Raw genomic sequence first — 19,543 nt, forward strand, 5'->3', positions numbered from 1 at the left:
AACAAGACTGTAGGAAGTCTTAAAATTAAAAATTAAAGGCCAGGCACATACCTTTAATTCTAGCACCCAAGAGGCAGAGGCAAGTGGATCTCCAAGTTTGAGGTCTACAGAGTGAGTTTCTGGGCAGCCAGGGTTACACACACACACACACACACACACACACAGAGAGAGAGAGAGAGAGAGAGAGAGAGAGAGAGAGAGAGAGAGAGAGAGAGAGAGAGAGAGCGCAACAAGAAATAAAATTATAAAATTTAGGAAGCTCCAACCAGCTCCAGGTGCTAGAAGACTCCAGATGTTGGTGAATGGTAGTGAGGCACAACAGTTAAGTGCCCCATCAAGTGTCCCAGCGACATTGCTCTGCTCCTGTGGCTCTCCGGGGATGCTCTGAGGACGCAGCTCAGTGGCACAGTGCTCCCCCTACATGTGTGAGAACCTGGGTTCAATCCACGGTTACTGTCTGAAGAGAAAAAAGCGAAAGTATTAGGGAAGGAGCTACAACAGAGAAAGTGACAACTCAAACAGGATGCGGTCTGGCAAGTAGATGAGTTGGCCCTTACGAGGCTGGAGAGTAGACACTCACTAAACACACACCGTCCGAACACCAAATGACAAAGCAAAATCGCTACTTCCTGAAGACGGAACATCGCCATCATAACGTGACTTAGAGAATACTCAAAAAATGCAAACTTTTACCCAAAACCTTAATTAATAACTTAATTCTCCTATGGTCGCCATACTCGACATTTGTGCATTTTTTTATGCGTGTATGTACATGTTTGTTGCTCCTGAGAACTGGACCTAGAGACTCATACCTGCTAGGCAAGCATTCTACTGCTGAGTTACATGCGTTCCGGCCCTTTGTATACTTATTCTTGAAAGACCCTCGGAGAGGACCTTTCCCTCAGGAGGAGTCCCAAGCGCCCAATGACCAATTCTAAATGAATTTTTTTTTTAACTGACATGCACAGGAAGGTAAACACTTCAGGGGCACATGATTTTTTTTTCTCACAATTCTTGGTATTTTTTTATTTGCAAAGTGTTTTAAAAAACTTCCCGAGCTTGGTGGTTTGGGCATGCCGCGCATGCGCACATGGAGGTCAAAAGTCAAGTGGCAGTAGGTTCTCCCCTCCCACCGTGTCTGAGCCAGAGATTATTGAACTCGGGTCACCAGGCTTAGCCATTTCTGCCCCACCGCTGGTGAGTTCCAACGGCTGTTGGAGTTTTGGAGAGAAACACCTTCCCCACAACAATTTAAAGTGACTAAAATTACACTGTAGCGGGAAATATTTAAAGAGTCCATTCTACGTCCCCGGAAGGTGCATGCGTGACTCTACACCCACCCAAGAGCTCTGGACTCTCTCTCTCTCTCTCTCTCTCTCTCTCTCTCTCTCTCTCTCTCTCTCTCTCTCTCTCTCTCTCTCTCTCTCACACACACACACACACACACACACACACACACACACACACACAGCATTGTTTATAATATACCTTGCTATCTTAATGCCTGGGCTTCTCCCTATCTCCACATGGCTAACCTACTTTCCCCCTCGATATTCCTGAATTAACACATTTTAAAATCTGTATTTCATCTTTGCTACCGCAGACCCGGGGGGGGGGGGGAGTGGCACTTCCCTGGATTCTTTTTTTTTTTTTCTTTTTTTTCCCAGAGCTGGGGACCGAACCCAGGGCCTTGCGATTGCTAGGTAAGCGCTCTACCGCTGAGCTAAATCCCCAACCCCTCCCTGGATTCTTATATGTCAGCGGGCTCTTAAGTCTGATCTCTCTGCTTCCCCATCATGGCGACTCTGCTCCTTCTCTTCCTTGCGTATCTTGCCCAGGAATCCTGAAAGTCCCGCCTCTGTACTCCTGCCCAGCCATTGGCCATTGGCAACTTTATTTCCCGGCATAGCCAACTGGGGGCAGGCTTCCTTTAGCCTGACTGCTGGACATTGCAAACAGGTTTTGGTTACACAATTATCATAAGAATTTGAGCTACTACACTGCGCCTTTCTTCCCCAAATGAAACAAATTCCTAGCTGTTTTTTGTTTCGTATTCTAAGAAGACCAGCTAAGTCGAGTTAAAACTAAGACGATCTGCCAGATAGTGGTGGTGCATATCTTTAGTCCCAGCACTCCAGAGGCAGAGGCAAAGGCAGGCAGATCTCTGTGAGTTCGAGGCCAGCCTGGTCTACAGAGTGAGTTTCAGGACAGCAAGGGCTACACAGAGAAACCCTGTCCCAAAAAAAAAACAAAACAAAACAAAAACTCAATGGCAGAGTCCTTGGCTATATGGAAGAAAGTTGTGTGTTTGATAAGGTGAGGGAGAGAAAGAAGGAGGAAGACAGGGAAAGGAAAGGGGGGGTTGGTTTTTGTTTTTGTTTGTTTGTTTTGTGTGTTTGTTTGCTTTTTGGAAAGGGGAGTTCTTTTTTTTTTTTTAACTGTTTAAAAAAACCTATATTTTGATTATAGAGGACAAAATGAAGAAGACACATTATTGAATAGAAAAAGGACTTCCTTTTGAGTTCACGGAAAGGGGAGTTCTTAAAGTAAACCAAAAAGTAAGGTTCAAGGTCAGACAAAAAAAAAGACTTTAATTTTTCCAAATAATTTATCAGAGTTGGAAAGATGCATTTAATTGGGGGCAGGGGGACATCATCAAGGATTTTGTTGAGCATACCTGTAACCCCAGTCCCAGTAGGATCACCATAAATTGAAAGTCACACTAGGCTACAGTGAAATATTATTTTGAAACATAGAGACATTATGCTGTGAAAATTTTTAGGGGCTTGTAGGGTGATGTGCAAGCATGTTTATGTGTGTGGAAATGCGTGCAGAGGTGAAAGGTTCATGCCAGAAAAGTAAGGCACAGATGTCTTAGACACATGCCCAAGATCATATAGGTAGTTTGGGCAAGAAATCAGATTTCTTTCTTTCTTTTTAATTTTCAACCAGTACAGTGATGTTTCAAGCTAATATTCTAACTAGTAATCCTAAGTGGACCTCAAGCATTTCTCAGTGTCTAATTCACAATTCGTAGGCTTGGCAAAAATCAACCTTTAGGTAAACAGATCCTGGATTTGAGACAAAGACATATTTGTCCTAAAGGTATTTAATGCCCATGATGCTGGCATACGTCCATCCCTGACCTGTTGTCATTCAACGACTGCTCAAACATGTCCCCGGCCACACCACTGACTGTTGGAGACATAAATAAGGACACTCAGTCAAAGTAAAGACCTGCACCTCCATTAGCTCTTTAAAGATAGGGGCTACATCACAAAAGTCCTGTCTGGTGGGCACTCCACGTGAGCCTGTATCATCCTGAGTATCTCATTTTTAGTGTCTGCATATCTTTTTGTTGAATATGTAGTTATTTATTGCTTGGGTGGTGGCAGGTATGGAAGTCAGAGGACAACCCGAAGCCATTTTACAAGCCAGGCATCTACATTCTTTTTTTTTTTTTTTTTTTTTTTTTGGTTCTTTTTTTCGGAGCTGGAGACCGAACCCAGGGCCTTGCGCTTCCCAGGCAAGCGCTCTACCACTGAGCTAAATCCCCAACACCCCCCCCCCCCCCCGCATCTACATTCTTTAGGTTCACTCTTCATGGTCAACCAGAGGCTGCAGAACAATTCCCAGGCTTTCCCCTAAAGTCTAATGGGAGTAGAAGAGAATTATTTCAGACTCCTGACAGGTGGACCTTGTGTTCCAATTTGCTTGTTATAATTGGTCATTCCCTGGTCTTGTTGGCTATAAAGGTATAAAGGTAGCTGTCACTAGCAGATAGCCACTAAAAATGTTAAGAGGTAGTGAGCACTAAGTTACGGACTTCTTTTTAAATAACTAAGATATATTCACAACAAGGGGAAAATTTGGGTGAGGTATGTAGGGGAGCTTGTACACCACTTCTGTAACTCTCTGTTTACGTTTGAAATTATTCCAAACTGAAAGTATATAAAATAATTTTTTGTTAATTTATCAAGGTTCTCCATGATGCAGTTATATTTTCCATGAAAATGATGCTTTAAAGGATTTCTTTTGAGCTGGGCATATAGCTAACCCAGTGTCTTAGTTAGAGTTTTACTCCCGTGTACAGACACCATGACCAAGGCAACTCTCATAAGGACAACATTTAATTGGGGCTGGCTTACAAGTTCAGAGGTTCAGTTCATCATCAAGGCAGGAACATGGCAGCATCATGTGGCAGGAAGAAGCTGAGAGTTCTACATCTTCATCTGAAGGCTGCTAGCCGAATCCTGGCTCCCAGGCGGCTAGCCCACACCCACAAGACCACACCCACTCCAACAAGGCCATACCCACACCCACAAGACCACACCCACTCCAACAAGACCACACCTCCTAACACTGCCCCTCCCTGGGCAAGCATATACAAACCATCACACACAGTATGAGTTACTTGCCTAACATGTGCAAGGTCCTGAATTTAGAACCCCGGAAAAAATAAATTTAAAAAACTTATTTCTATTAGTGCACTGCGATAAAAAAAAAAATAGTTGTGGTAAATAAGGACTGAAGTCATTTACCTGACACCCTCTGCACATCCGAGTTCTCCCTGGAGTACCTAAGGGTCAGTGGGTAGGAGTGAGGCTTCCCAAGAGTGTCCATACTGAACTTGGTCAACGACCCTCTGAGACTCAGAGCCTCCAAATGAGAGCCCAGGGTATCCCTGTCGACCATCAGAGTCATGATCTCATTTTAGAAGGAAGTCCTCATAAAGAGACTTCGAACTTTAGAAGTTTCGGACTAAGCCCTCACCACAATCCGAAGCTAACCCTATCCTCATGATTGACTTTTGCCAAGATCTGGAAGCCCCCCGAACCAACCAAGAACAGTTAGTCTTTCATAACCTAGGGGCCCATGAGATGGCTCAGGGGTTAAAGTTGCCTGTCTACCTACTATCAAGATTAAGGACTTGAGCAGGATCCCTGGAACCCACACTATGTGTTAAAAGAGAGATAAGACTGCCACAAGTTGTTGGTGTTGGCACACGCACTTACGCACACTCAGGCATGCAAATGTAATAAAAGAAAAGAATTTAATTTTTCATTTGTTTTGTCTGTTCTTTTGTTTTGAAACAGGGTTCATTCGCATGCCTCAGCCTGTTCTGTAGACCAGGCTGACCTCAAAATCACAGAAATCCACCTGCCTCTGCCTCCAGAGTTCCGGGGTTAAAGATGTGCACCACTGCTACCGCCGCCGCTGCCACTCCTGCCTCTCCTGACGCCGCTACCGCCGCCTCTGCCACCACCACCACCAGGCAAGAATTTAATTCTTTTTTTTTTTTTTTTGGTTCTTTTTTTCGGAGCTGGGGACCGAACCCAGGGCCTTGTGCTTCCTAGGTAAGCGCTCTACCACTGAGCTAAATCCCCAGCCCCCCCCTTTTTTTTTAAAGATCTTATTTATTTTATTTATATGAATATACTATAGGTATCTTCAGACACACCAAGAAGAGGGCATCAGATTCATTACAGATGGTTGTGAGCCACCATGTGGTTGCTGGGATTTGAACTCAGGACCTCTGGAAGAACAGTCAGTGCTCTTAACCACTGAGCCATCTCTCCAGCCCAAGAATTTAATTCTTAAAAACAAAAGAATCCTCCTGGGTGGCTCTTGTATTTAGTAGACTAGGCTCCCGGGACACACTATTATTCAGGCTACTAACCAGGAAAGAGTTATAGAGTTCTTTTTGGTTGGTGTGTTTGTTTGTTTGTTTGTTTGTTTGTTTGTTTGTTTGTTTGTTTTTCTTTTGGTTTGAAACAGTCTTTAGTGACCCTGGCTAATCTGGCACTCAATATGTAAACCAGGCTGGCCGTGAACCCATAAAACTCCACTTGCCTCTGCCTCCCAGTTTCTGGGATTGAAAGTGTGCACCACCGTACCCATCTGAAACAAGGTTTTATCATGTCCCACCTACCTGAAGTTCCAGAAAAATAAGGGATGCCACTCAGCTGGGAGAGCACTTAGTGTGCATGAACCGCTGGGTTTTATTGAGAAAGTGCATAGTAGTCAACTCTAGCCCACACAGTAGGGCATTTCCACATTTAATGGATAAAACAGACAAAGGTATCAAACTTTAGTCCCTAATGGATGAAACTGCCCTCAAATGAAGATAAATGACTGGGATCAAAATACACAAAAGACATAACTCCTGAGGGAGGCTGGCTGGCTACAAGCACCTACTAGAGGAAGCATGTTTGCAAACTAATTGGATTCAGAGGTTACAAAGTCTATGGTCAGCCATCTTGATCCTTGAGAAGTGTTCAACCCTCCCAGACTGCCATCATCAACAGAAGCCTGTCAGTGAGGAATCACTTGGGGATCTTCCCATCCTCGTGGGAGAGGCTCTGATGAAGGTCTGCAAGACAGAAAGGACCCCCTGGAAAGAAAAACGCTGCTCCCTGATGTTCTTGGCAACTGCCTGCTGTGTAGGGAAAGATTCCTGCAAGGAAGAGGTGAAATCTGTTAGTGACACAGGTGCCACCTTGGGGCAGAGGGACCAGTATCTCAGAGACATCACATCCAGAAATGAAGATACTGAGTATCTTCGTGACTTGGAGCATATTGAAGATCTCTCTCTCTCTCTCTCTCTCTCTCTCTCTCTCTCTCTCTCTCTCTCTCTCTCTCTCTCTCTCTAGCAGAGAAGTCACAAATCTTGTTCCGGAGAAGCTGTTCTATTCGATGAGCTTCCCCAGGCATAGTGGTCTGCTTATCTCTTGACAATTTTTTTGCAGTTTGACTCACTCTGGGGTTATAGTTTATCAATATTATTTGCTCACTTGATTTAAACAGTTATTTGAAAATGAAGCACTCAGGCTGGAGATCTGGCTCAGTGGTTAAGAGCACCGACTGCTCTTCCAAAGGTCCTGAGTTCAATTCCCAGCAACCACATGGTGGCTCACAGCCATCTGTAATGGGATCTGATGCCCTCTTCTGGTGTGTCTGCAGATGGCTGTTGTGTACTCATATAAAAATAAATAAATAAATCTTTAAAAAGAGAGAGAGAGAGAGAGAGAGAGAGAGAAAGAAGGAAAGAAGGAAAGAAAGAAAGAAAGAAAGAAAGAAAGAAAGAAAGAAAGAAAGAAAGAAAGAAAATGCAATACTCACAAGTTGATGGTGGTGCACACTTAATCCCAGCACTCAGGAGGCAGGGCAGGCAGATCTTTCCATTCGAGACCAGCCTGGTCTACATAGTGGGTTCCAGTACAGCCAAGGCTACACAGACAAACCATGTTCAAATACAAAACAAAAAGAAAAAGCCCCACAACACTCAAGTGCGTGTTAACTATCTGTAACTTAATTTTAAATTAATGTTGGATGATAAATAGAAGTAAAAGTAAAGATGGCGGATGTCATCTGATTTTTAAAAATCCCTTCCAGATATTTGTTTTTGGCTTCAGACTGAAGTCCAGCTGTTGCTATGGCAAAGCAGGATAAACAGTCACTAGAGAGAGAGCACCAGGATTTACCCTGGTGCTGAGAGGAGACCTCCTCCTTACAAGCAGGTCTTTCAGGCAATTTCCACGATGGCCTAGAGTCACAGAGCACCCTACTCCACATGCTCTGCGGCTCTGGGAAATTTCCTCCTGCCTTTGAAGCTGGCCCTAGACCAGCACTTCTCTACCTGGGGGTCCCAAGCCCCACATGGATCACATGTCAGATATTTACACTACATTCTTAGCAGTGGCAAAATTACAGTTATGAGGTAGCAACAAAAATAATGTTATGGTTGGAGGCGGCCACAACACAAGGAACTTTAATAAAGGGTCACAGCATTAGGAAGGCTGAGAACCACTGCTCTAGACCAAAGAAACTGCTGAAAGTCGGCCACTCGGGGCCGGGCCTGACCAGCTGTAGTCGGCCCTGACACTCACTCAATAGCCTTAGAATGACATTCACTGTCTAAGACACGCAAGCTCCATTCTCTGTGAAGCGAGGTCTCTTCCAGGTCTGTCCCTCTATCTTTCTAAGACTTTCCCCGACAGCTCAAAACAGTAAGCAAGGAAAGGGCCCAAACCTGCCAGGCTGATCAGTCAGATGGACCAGGGCTTCCCTGACTCCAACCTCAATGAGAAAGGTGGCTCCAATATGGGGAGAAGAATGTGCCTGGGTCCTCAGCCTTCCAGAAACAGCCAACCTGGCAGCACTTTGGCCTGTGTGTCTTCAGAGGTTACTTTTCCTCTGCAACACTCCTCAGACATTCAAGACGGGGACATGAGAGTATGGAGAGGATAGGCGCATTGGGAGGAAAAGGCCGTGACTTAAAAACAAACCTACCTATATTTGTGGGCCAGCAAAATGGCTCCGCAGGTGTCTTCTTTGGGTTTTATTGCTGTGAAGAGACATCATGACTGAGGTAACTCTTATAATGCAAACCTTTCATTGGGGCTGGCTTTCAGTTCCAGAGGTTCAGTCCATTATCATCATGGCAGGAAGCATGGCAGCATTCAGACAGACATGGTGCTGAGGGAGCTGAGAATTCTACCCCTTGATTCAAAGGCAGCCAGAAGGAGATTCACTTCTGCAGGCAACCAGGAGGAGGTTCTGCCACACTGGACAGAGCACTAGAAGCCTTCAATGCCCACCTACACAATGACATACTTCCTCCAACAAGATGACACCTATCCCAACAAGGTCACACCTAATAGTACCATTTCCCATGGGCCAAGTATATTTAAACCACCACAGCAGGTGGTGAAAAGGTTAGGAGATGCGGTCTTGTTGAACCTTTAGCGAATCCACACCTAGTTTATACCTAATTCCATCCCCCACATGGTGGAAGGAAAGAACCAACTGCCACAAGTTGTCCTCTGACGCCCAGTCCCCCACATGTACACATGTGCCATTGCGCGTGCGTGCGCTCGTGCTTTCTCTCTCTCTCTCTCTCTCTCTCTCTCTCTCTCTCTCTCTCTCTCTCTCTCTCTCTCTCACACACACACACACACACACACACACACACATTAGATTTTTTTTTTAATGCCTTGACTAGTTTAAAGGCTGGGCAGTTCTAATCCTCTGCCCGGCTATATCATAGATTTCCCTCTGGTACTCCTGACCCAACACTCTCTAAATCTATGATCTATCTTTGCTGCTCTGTTCCTTCTGGATGCCCCCTAGTCTTTGCTACCCAAGACGCTTCTAGGCAGCCTTTTTGGGGGCTGCATTCCTTCTCACTTACATTTCAAATAATTTTCCTTCTGCAGCTCTAAATCTGATCCATGTCCCTCTGAAATATGGCAACTCTCTTCTCTCCTGCAGCCTAGAGAAATCTGAGGGTCCCGCCCCTTTCCCTTTGCCTAACCTTTGGCTGCTGGCATCTTTATTGATCAATCAAAAACCAATTGGGGACAAGGACCTTCAGTGTCTGGACACACAGATTCCTGATTAAATCAAAGCATTAGAACCAATCCCCAACAACAGTTAGTGCCAAGCCTAGCCATGCATGGTAGTTTGAATAAGAGTGGCTTCAAAGGCTCACACATTTGAATACTTGGTCCCGAGTAGGTGAGGCTGTTTGGGAAGGATTAAAAGGTGTGGCCTTATTGGAGGAGGTGTGTCATTGAGGGTAGCTTTGAGGTTTCAATAGACTCCTACTATTTCTTCTGTCTCTGTCTTTGTCTCTCTGTCTCTCTCTGTCTCTCTGTCTCTCTGTCTCTCTCTTCCCCGGCCTCCTACTTTTGGATTCAGATGTGAGCGCTCAGCTGTTCCTGCCACACTGCTTTCACTCTGCCACAATGGACTTGAGCCCCTGAAACTGTAAGCCCCATTAAACCCTTTCTCTTACAAGTTACCTTGATCACGTAAACTCCTCTCAGTGCTTTAACACTCAGCACATATAGTCCAACTCTCAATCCTGTAACATGGCCATGGTCACATCAACAAGCACACACACAGAAATGCAAAAGCCACACATGCCAGATGCTGGCATAGCCTGCAAGAGGTGTGGCCTTATTGGAGGTGGCCAGAAGAACTGCCACCAAAGTCAAGAACACATGTCCCCCAGTGTGTGTGAACTCATCTCAAGGAAATACCCTGGCAGGACGTATTCTTCATTGCGGCCTGTGACCCTCTACAACAGAGGAGTGATTGGCTACATGTGCATAAAGTCCTTTGAAGCCTGGAGCCTCCCCACATGCTCGCAGGCTCCATACCACTGCTAGTTTCTACCTTCATTTCTTTACTCATCCTTATTATTACAAAAGCATTGCACTCCTGCAAACCCAACTTCATACGCTATCAATGCATCGCACCCTCCTGATGTTGGGAGCAAGGTGTCCTTCTCTTTCTTTACTCCTCCAGGGTGACCTCCTTCATTTTTTAATCTGGTTTGGTGCTTCGTGACCCTACCAGATTCAAGCTCTTCAGACATAAGAAGGATCGTTCCAGATCATATGGGAGGATTAGTTTAAGAAGTTTTGGAATGTAAAGTACAAATGCAACTAGATTAGGGCCCTGCGAGGACAATAGTTGGAGAGCTGGGGAGTGGAGGGAAACCCCAGGCAGGGTGGATTATCTAAGGGAGCTCAGTTTCAGGCCTGCTGCATCAGAAGAACGTGTGCTGCTTTTGCTGATAAAAGACTTCTGCTCCTGACTGACTGTCTTAGTCAGTGTCCTTATCGCTGTGAAGAGACACCATGGCCATAACAACTCTTAGAAAAGGCAGCATTTGTCTGGGGCCTGTCCACAATTTCAGAGATCTAGCCCATTTTCACCATGGTGGGGAACATGGCAGCCTGCAGGCAAACAAGGTGCTAGAGAAATAGCAGACAGTTTTACATCCAGATCTGCAGGCAGCAGAAAAGAACCACGAGGTTTGGCTTGGGCTTCTGAAATCTCAAAGCCCACCCCTCTGTGACACACTTCCTCCAACAAGGCCACACCTTCTTTTTTTTTTTTCCTTCGGGAGCTGGGGACCGAACCCGGGGCCTCTACCGCTGAGCTAAATCCCCAACCCCCAAGGCCACACCTTCTTATCATTTCAAGTAGTGCCACTCTCTGGTGACAAAGCATTCAAATCAATGAGCCTACGGGGGTTGCTCTCGTTCAAACCACCCCCACCAATTGTGTGTTATTGTTCTGTCCTTAGCTCTCCTTGTTCACACAGCCCTCTTCCTTGGTGCCTTGATAAGCAGCCATGATAAGTGAGCCATTTAACTGCCGCTCACTCCCAAAGCTTTTCTTCCAACCCAGATCCCTTAGAGTTGGATGGATATATATATATATATATATATATATATATATATATATATATATATATATATATATATTTCCTAAATGACAGAGACATCTCTTCCAATGAGGGGAACTGACAAGAACAGCGGCTAGAAACTGAACAGTTGAGGGACGGGGCCACCATTTAAATCCTTGACCATAACTCTCCTGGATCCTGCCTGGCTGTAGGCCAGGAATGTCAAAAGGGAGCTTTTGGGGTTTTATCACTCCTAAATCAGCATGTGTGCCTAAGGTCTAGATGTGAGGGTATGAACCGAAATGTCAGTCAAGTCATTCATCTACGGTGAAGAATTTCAGGAACTGGGGGGTTGGGGATTTAGCTCAGTGGTAGAGCGCTTGCCTAGCAAGCGCAAGGCCCTGGGTTCGGTCCCCAGCTCCGAAAAAAAGAAAAAAAAAAAAGAATTTCAGGAACTGGATCTCCAAACTTTCGTGGTAGGAACTAGCTATACCTACTCTCCAATTTCAGTCCATAACCTAAAGGATTTTTATAGTTGCTCTTCAGAGTAGGAAATGCTACAATAAAAATGGGGTCTACCTGTGGGTGGAGGCGTGGCATTGTCTTCTCCTTTAAGAGTTAAGAGTTGGGCAGGTCAATCATCTGGCCAAGGGACCAGCCCTCAGAAAGGTAGGTCCACCTTAATGATAAAGAGCTAGGAGGAATACTTCCCTTTAGTGAGCTAATGTACTTTTCCTTCCCAGAAGTCCCATTCTCTGTGTACTTGTTCTCTGTCCACCATGAGGTCCCGTTAGATCTGCCCATCTTTCTGAGTTCTGACTAAAATGATGTAGCTTTTTCTCTTTCTGTGTCTTGCAGACCCTGGTCAGAGCCCAGGTGTGATTTTCCTGGTACTTTGGGCTTGCTCACTCTTTCTCGAAAGCTTCCTGTCTTCGTCACTGTCCCACTGCTGTGAAAAGACACCGTGACTCTTCATTTAGTAACATTTAATGGGAGCTTGCTTACTGTTTCAGAGGTTTAACCCATTACCCTCAGAACAGTGAGCATCACAGAATGGATAGTACTGGAGCAGTAAGCTGAGAACAATATCCTAATCCACGGGGGGTGGGGGTGGGAAGAGAGAGAGAGACAGACAGACAGACAGACAGAGAGACAGAGACAGAGACAGAGACAGACAGACAGAGAGACAGAGACAGAGACAGAGACAGACAGACAGACAGAGAGACAGAGACAGAGACAGAGACAGAGAGACAGAGAGACAGAGACAGAGAGACAGAGAGAGACAGAGACAGAGAGAGAGAGACAGACAGACAGAGAGACAGAGACAGAGAGACAGACAGAGACAGAGAGACAGAGACAGAGACTGGGCTTGGCATGGGTTTTGAAACTTCAAAGGCCATTTCCAGTGACTCACTTCTCCCTCCAACAAGGCAACACCTCTTAATCCTTCTAATCTTTTCAAACAGTTCCATTCCCTGGTAACTAAGCATATGAGTCTTTGGGGGCCATTCTTATTCAAACCACCATAGTCAACCAACTTGGAGTACATTTTGAGGCTTCAGAAGCAATCAGAAAACTTGTCTTGAGGGGGGCTGGAGAGATGGCTCAGCAAGTTAGGAGCACTGACTGCTCTTCCAGAGGTACCAGGTTCAATTCCCAGCACCCACATGGCAATTCATACCTGTCTAACTCCAGATCCAGGGCTTCTGACACCCTTAGACAGACAGACAGACAGGCAAAACGCCAACGAGAACGTAAAATAAAAACAAATGGAAAACAAAAAGAAAAAAAATAGGTGGAAGAGAAAAGCTGATTTTCCAAAATCGTCCTCTGACTTCCACACATGTGCAGAGCACACACTACATAAAAATACTGCACACACACAGTAATAAATATTTGAAAACGAATTAGGGGCTAAAGAGGTGACTCAGCAGCTAAGACCACTTTCTTTTTTTTTTTTTTTTTTTTTTTCTTTTTTTCGGAGCTGGGGACCGAACCCAGGGCCTTGCGCTTGCTAGGCAAGCGCTCTACCACCGAGCTAAATCCCCAACCCCTAAGACCACTTTCTATTCTTACAAAGGCCCCAGAGTCAGCTACCAGCAACTACTCACGACTGTTTTTAACTGCAGTTCCAGGGCACCTGGTGCTATCTTCTGGCTTCTGCAGGCACCATGTGCCTGTGATACATTAACATACATGCAGATCGATACTTACATTCAAAATAAAAGAATACATTTAAAAATAGAAGTTCCAAAAATGGCTCAACATCTGTATTTCATGCTTGCTCAGAATGGCTCCAGCATAAACTATCCCTTATTCCCCTAAAAATGAAAGTTGGGGGTTTTGCCTCAATGGTTGTGACATCACAACATGGGACTTTGACAACAACTCACTTTCCACCGGAAGAATCAGCTGCATGGAAGGAACCCAGGCACCTGCATGGACCCACTCAGTCCAGGCCCACCTAATGTTACCTCCTCAGTCCGACTGTTGGTGAGTTCTGCTCAGGGCTCCGGATCTCCCTTAAGTTGGCTGGTCCATGGTCTATTTTGTTTATTCTGAGCTGGTTAACAAGAGTCTTCCTTTGTTAGATACCTTTTTGGTCTGTTTTCAAAGTATTTGATTTAAAGTATTTAATTCGTTTGCTCTAAAAGCATTTTGGTCTAGACATTGGGTTTGATTTCTTTCCTTGCTTTTGAACCGCTAACCATAGTTTGGATTCGGACTGTCTAGCTTGTTTTCCACATTTTATTCACTTCTGCAACTTTGAATGCATTTTGGTTTTGGTTTTATTCGTCTTGGTTTTTCATTGTCTTTGAAAAGTTTTGATTTATTATCACTTGGCCTTTGTCTCCTGGCGCTCTGCCTCAAATGCACAATTCTGCGTCTTTCTGTTGCTTCTCCTGTGACCTTGCCAAGACTTTAGCTTAGGCATTTTATGAGCTGCTAATAAGACAAGAGGCACTTGTTTCTCCTGATGATAAAGGCACTGAAGAAAAGAGGCACTTGTTCCCTCCCACACAGAGTGTGGAGGGGTCTGGGGGAGCAACCCAACACAGTCAGATCCCGGGTCAGAAGGATCTATCGACTCCCCCGGGAAGACTCACTTGAGGGATCAGTTCACTCAGTGTCTCAAACTCCTTCATTTGAGTGAGATGCAAGATAACCCCAAGACCCAGCTGAAAAGATGGTCTCAGAGGAAATACTGAGAAAGTTGATCTGTGCATGCGCGTGTGTGTGTGTGTGTGTGTGTGTGTCTGTGTACACATGTGTATATGTGTATATGTATGTATATATGTATATGTGTTTGTATGTGACTGTATATGTGTATTTATATGTAGAAGCATGTGTGTATGTATGTTTATGTATGTATATATGTGTATGTATTTGTGTTTGTATATGTATATGTGTGCATGTATATGTGTATATGTATATATGGGGAACAAGGTTTCCAAAAGGAGAAAATGTTTGGAGATAAACTACTAGCTGACTTGATGTATGATAATTACTAACTTCCAAGTATTTGGAAAAGTGGAGAGAAACATTTACTACCTCCAAATTGTTTTCTCTTGTGCACTTAACAAAGTCCTAGACAATGAAGTTAAATACACACACACACACACACACACACACACAGAGACACACACAGAGACACACACAGACACACAGACACACACACATACATATACACACACATACACACATACACACATACAAACACACACACACACACACACACACGGCAGGCAAGCAGGCTGTTTTAACTAAAATGTGAAATGAACTGGGAAAAACAAAAAAAAGTAGTAATTAGTAATAATAATGAGTGCCAGGCAATGATGATGCAAACCTTTAACCCCAGCACCCCAGAGGCAGAGGCAGAGGCAGATGGATTTCCATGAGTTCAAGGCCAGCCTGGTCTACAGTGTGAGTTCCAGGACAACCAGAGCTACCCAAAGAACTCTGACTCAAAACAAACAAACAAACAAACAAACAAACAACCTCCCCTCCACCTATCCCCTCCACCCCAATCAATAACAAAGAGCTCTTCAAAGAAAAGTCTGTACCTGTGCACTAAACTAGGTGCTAAGACAATGAATTAGGAAATCTTTTTATCACAATCACAGGTAAATTCCAAAGTAACTCTGTCTTCTCTGACCTTGCTTCTCTCTCTCTCTGATTGTTTTAGTTTTCCGTGAGCAGCGATTTTCTTCTAACTCTCGTGCTAATTATACAAACCAGCTCTAAGCTTCCTTTCAGCCTTAAAGCCAAATATCTCAGTGCACCCCCAGTCTCCCACCCCCCCCCCGCACATGCCCCTGGGAGGTCCCTGCAGTTTAGGGGAATTCGGGTTAATGACAATCAAACTAAACCATGTCTGTGTCGCCTCTGTGGCCAACATTCCTGGGGATTTTCACTGACACCATCTTCAAGCATCTTGGGGAGTTTCCCTGACTGTCATTTGACTGATCCATCCTATTAAACACGGGCTCCAGTGTTCCTTTGCTTCTGTTTTTCTCACAAGAAACCCACTAAATATTTGAGGACGTTTCCTAGACCCATGCGTACTCTGCTTCTGGGTCATAAGTAATAATACATCGCTTTTGGGGGGAACACCTTTGAAAACCTGATTCCCATCATCTAGCGGGTCTGATAGATAAAAAGATATTCTAAACAGATACTTATCTCTCTCCATCTAATCATCAAACGGTTGCAAGGATGGACCCTAAGCGTACAGGAGTTTCCATAGAAATCTCATGCCTTGAGAGGGAAAGACTCCAGGCAGAACTGGAACTTGTCTCCCCGAAAGAGATTTCAGTCTGAGTAACTTGTCAAACAACCTTGTAGGATGAAACTAAAACCTCTTTTAATTCGATTGTTGTATGAATAGGCGGTCTGACCTGACTTGACACAAGTTGTGACCACCAGTAGTATGGGACAGGATTAGAAAACACCCACTTCAGGAGAGAGAGAGAGAGAGACAGAGACAGACAGTGAGACAGAGAGACAGAGACACACAGAGAGACAGAGACAGAGAGACAGAGACAGAGAGACAGAGAAACAGAGATTACCTTAAGTATATATGATAAACTTCACCTATGATCTTTTGTGTTACCAAGCCTTCCTTGTGTCTTAAGGAAATACAGTAAAGTTACTACTTTAAAAAAAACGTATTAGTTCTTTGTAAATTTCACATCATGCACCCCAATCCCACTCATCTCCCCATCCCTCCATATCCACTCTCCATCCTTGCAACCTCCCCACTAAAAGAAAACAAAGAACAAACCAAAACCTTTCACTGTGGGAGACGTGGTGTGCGTCCTACAGTACTCCCTTCTGCCCAAACAGCTCTTCTTGCAAATGTTCATTGCAGTGAGCCATTGGTCCAGTTCGAGGCCTCCGGCTTCTGCACCACGATCAATACTGCATCCTCACTGGACTCCTCTGGGATATCCAGTTGTTGCCCTGTGCCATGGGGATCCTGCAGCTTTGGTTTTGGAGGACCAGTCCCTTCATGTGCCCCAGCAGTTCACAGATGGGGGATGTCGGGGTCAACTCAAATCCCTGGGTCTGGTAGCCGAGTTGGTCAGCCTGACAGCTCTCCCATGCTCACCATGAGAGCCGTAAGGAGGGCAGCTCACCTGAGTGTCACAACCAGTGAGAGGTGGAGCCATCTCTGCACAGCCCTCAGACGTCAACATGGCCCCAGGCAACAGCCCAGACCGGAGCCGTCTGTATGGCCTGTGGTAATAACACGGCTGTAGACGTCACACAGACTGATGCATGGCTATGAATCCAGACACGGTCCCAGGTGGTATTACAGACTACTCATGCCAGGCTGTTCCTCACCACCCTCGAGTCTCCAGGTCCCGCTGTCTTCATTGTGCACACATCCTTCTGTTTCTCTTTCTCTTTCATCTCCACCACTCATTCACTCACTCAACTTAGTGGCACCCAGGACCTGGAAAAATGACATCTTTGGGAATGCTGAATGTTTCATAAGCCTTTAGTGTTATATGCATAGATTTTGATAAGATTTCATCTTATATAATATAAATATAGAGTCATAAAGTTCATATGATTCTTCAAAATATTCCTAATATAAGACTGTTGAATGTAGATCTTTTTATTCACGTTTCAACATACATAAATTAATACATATGTTTACTGAAGATGTCAATGCTCTTTCTTTTTTTTAGATTTATTTATTTATTCTATATGAGTACACTGTAGCTCTCTTCAGACACACCAGAAGAGGGCATCAGATCCCATTACAGATGGTTGTGAGCCACCATGTGTTTGCCGGGATTTGAACTCAGGACCTCTGGAAGAGCGGCCAGTGCTCTTAACCGTTGAGCCATCTCTCCAGCCTGTCAATGCTCTTTCTAGAAGAATTATGAATTGTGCTTATCCCTGTCTAGCTTCAAATGAATAAGACTTAAATTATGATATTTATTTATTAACTCATATGTGCAACTACCTCTATTCTAAATCTCTAATGCTAGTCTAGCTACTACCTCAACTTGCTGTTTGAAATTCTCTGGGCTATCTCTGCTCCAGCAGTCTGGCGTCCTGGGGAAGCATTTCACTCTGGCATGTGCCGCTGGTCCATCATGACTCCTGGAGACCTCCTCTTCTCTCTCCTTCCTCTCCTACATGCAACCGCATCTCAGTAACGAACACATAACTCAAACTCCACCTCTCTCCATTCCCCCCACTCATTGGCTGCCACTGGTTTTATTCAGCTAATTGTTCAAAATTGGAGAGCAATGTCACACAACAAAGACTGGTGTGCATAGGATCCTCCTGTCTTGGAGCAACCAGATCATGGGGTGCAGAATTTAACATTTGCACACAAGGGTTATAAAAAAATATGATCCTTGGTCAGGCATTGGTACCACACGCCTTTAACTGCAGCACTTGGGAGGGAGGCAGAGGCAAACAGATCGCTGTGAGTTCAAGACCAGCCTGGTCTACAAAGTGAGTTCCAGGTCCACTAAAGCTACAAAAAGAAACTGTCTCAAAAAACAAACGAACACATAAATATTTATGTATAGATTTGCTTTTATGTATACATACACCTATATGTATATATATATACGTATTTATTTAGATATCTGTTTGTATATATAAATACTTTTAATGCATATGTGTATGTATTATGAATGTATGCATTTACAATCCTAACAAAGTCTTGCTTTATTAAAATATGTCTTGGGCTGGAGAGATGGCTCAGTAGTTAAGGGGGCTGGCTGTTCTTCCAGAGGATCCTGGATTCAATTCCCAGGACTCACGTGCCAGCTCTTCCAGTTGCAGGGGATCTGACACCCTCAGACAGACAGACGTGCAGGCAAAACATCAATGCACATAAAGCAAAAACAAATCATTAAAATACACCTTATGCATGTTTACGTATATAAACGGTCTCCATGCGGCTGTGTGTTATTTTTACATACTGTATTTACTGCCAAGTTGGCTCATACGTAAGTGCTTGTGTAAACTGAAGCTGTCAGCTTGGCTCTGCTTCATTTTGGCTCACAGTGAAATTGAAATTTTAACAAATAAAGTAATAATAAAAGACAAAAATATATTAATATAATGTGACCACATAATTTTGTGTCAAAATCTCTCTCTCTCTCTCTCTCTCTCTCTCTCTCTCTCTCTCTCTGGTATATTTCTTTATTTTATGTATATGAGTACACCATATCTGTCTTCAGACACACCAGAAGAGGGCATCATATCCCACTACAGATGGTTGTGAGCCACCATGTGGTTGCTGGGATTTGAAATCAGGACCTCTGGAAGAGCAGTCAGTGCCCTTAACCACTGAACCATCTCTCTAGCCCAATCCTATGTATTTCTAAATTGTCATTTTGAAAACCTACTTTGAAGCTTACACAGATATCTTAGAGTTTACAGATCATCTTAATTTGTTACACTGTAATGATATATTGAAATATATCATTAAATAAATAAAATAATAATATACTGGGTGGTGATGGCACATGCCTTTAATCCAATCAATCAGGAGGCAGAAGCAGGCAGAGCTCCATGAGTTCAAGGCCAGCCTGGACAACAAAGCAAGTTCCAGGACAGCCAAGGCTTACAAAGAGAAACCTTGTCTCAATAAACCAAAATCATCATCATCATCATCATCATCACCACCATCATCACCACCATCACCATCATCGCTGCCAAACTTTGGATGCCCACAAACAAATAAAAAGTAAATGTTTTTTCTAAGCAAAGAGCCATTTCAAGGTACCTATTATGATAACTTAAATTTCTAACAAGTATTTAATTTAAATCTCATTAAGAAAACAAATTATTAATATACTTTAC

The 19,543-nt window shown here is 44.1% G+C and overlaps 1 long non-coding RNA gene across 1 annotated transcript in view; it reads right to left on the reverse strand.

Annotated features, from left to right (window-relative positions):
* Nucleotides 1–5,965: 5,965 nt before the first annotated feature.
* LOC148000923 (uncharacterized) overlaps nt 5,966–19,543 on the reverse strand; it is a 33,400-nt gene continuing 19,822 nt past the window's right edge. Inside the window, exons 2-4 of the long non-coding RNA XR_015638748.1 lie at nt 16,494–17,162; nt 8,293–8,347; nt 5,966–6,457 (exon numbers count right to left, since the gene is read on the reverse strand). This is a non-coding gene — a long non-coding RNA (uncharacterized LOC148000923). The remainder of the gene's footprint in view (nt 6,458–8,292; nt 8,348–16,493; nt 17,163–19,543) is intronic.

This window comes from Rattus norvegicus, chromosome 15 (assembly GCF_021556685.1).
Source record: "Rattus norvegicus strain SHRSP/BbbUtx chromosome 15, alternate assembly SHRSP_T2T, whole genome shotgun sequence".
Taxonomy (NCBI): domain Eukaryota; kingdom Metazoa; phylum Chordata; class Mammalia; order Rodentia; family Muridae; genus Rattus; species Rattus norvegicus.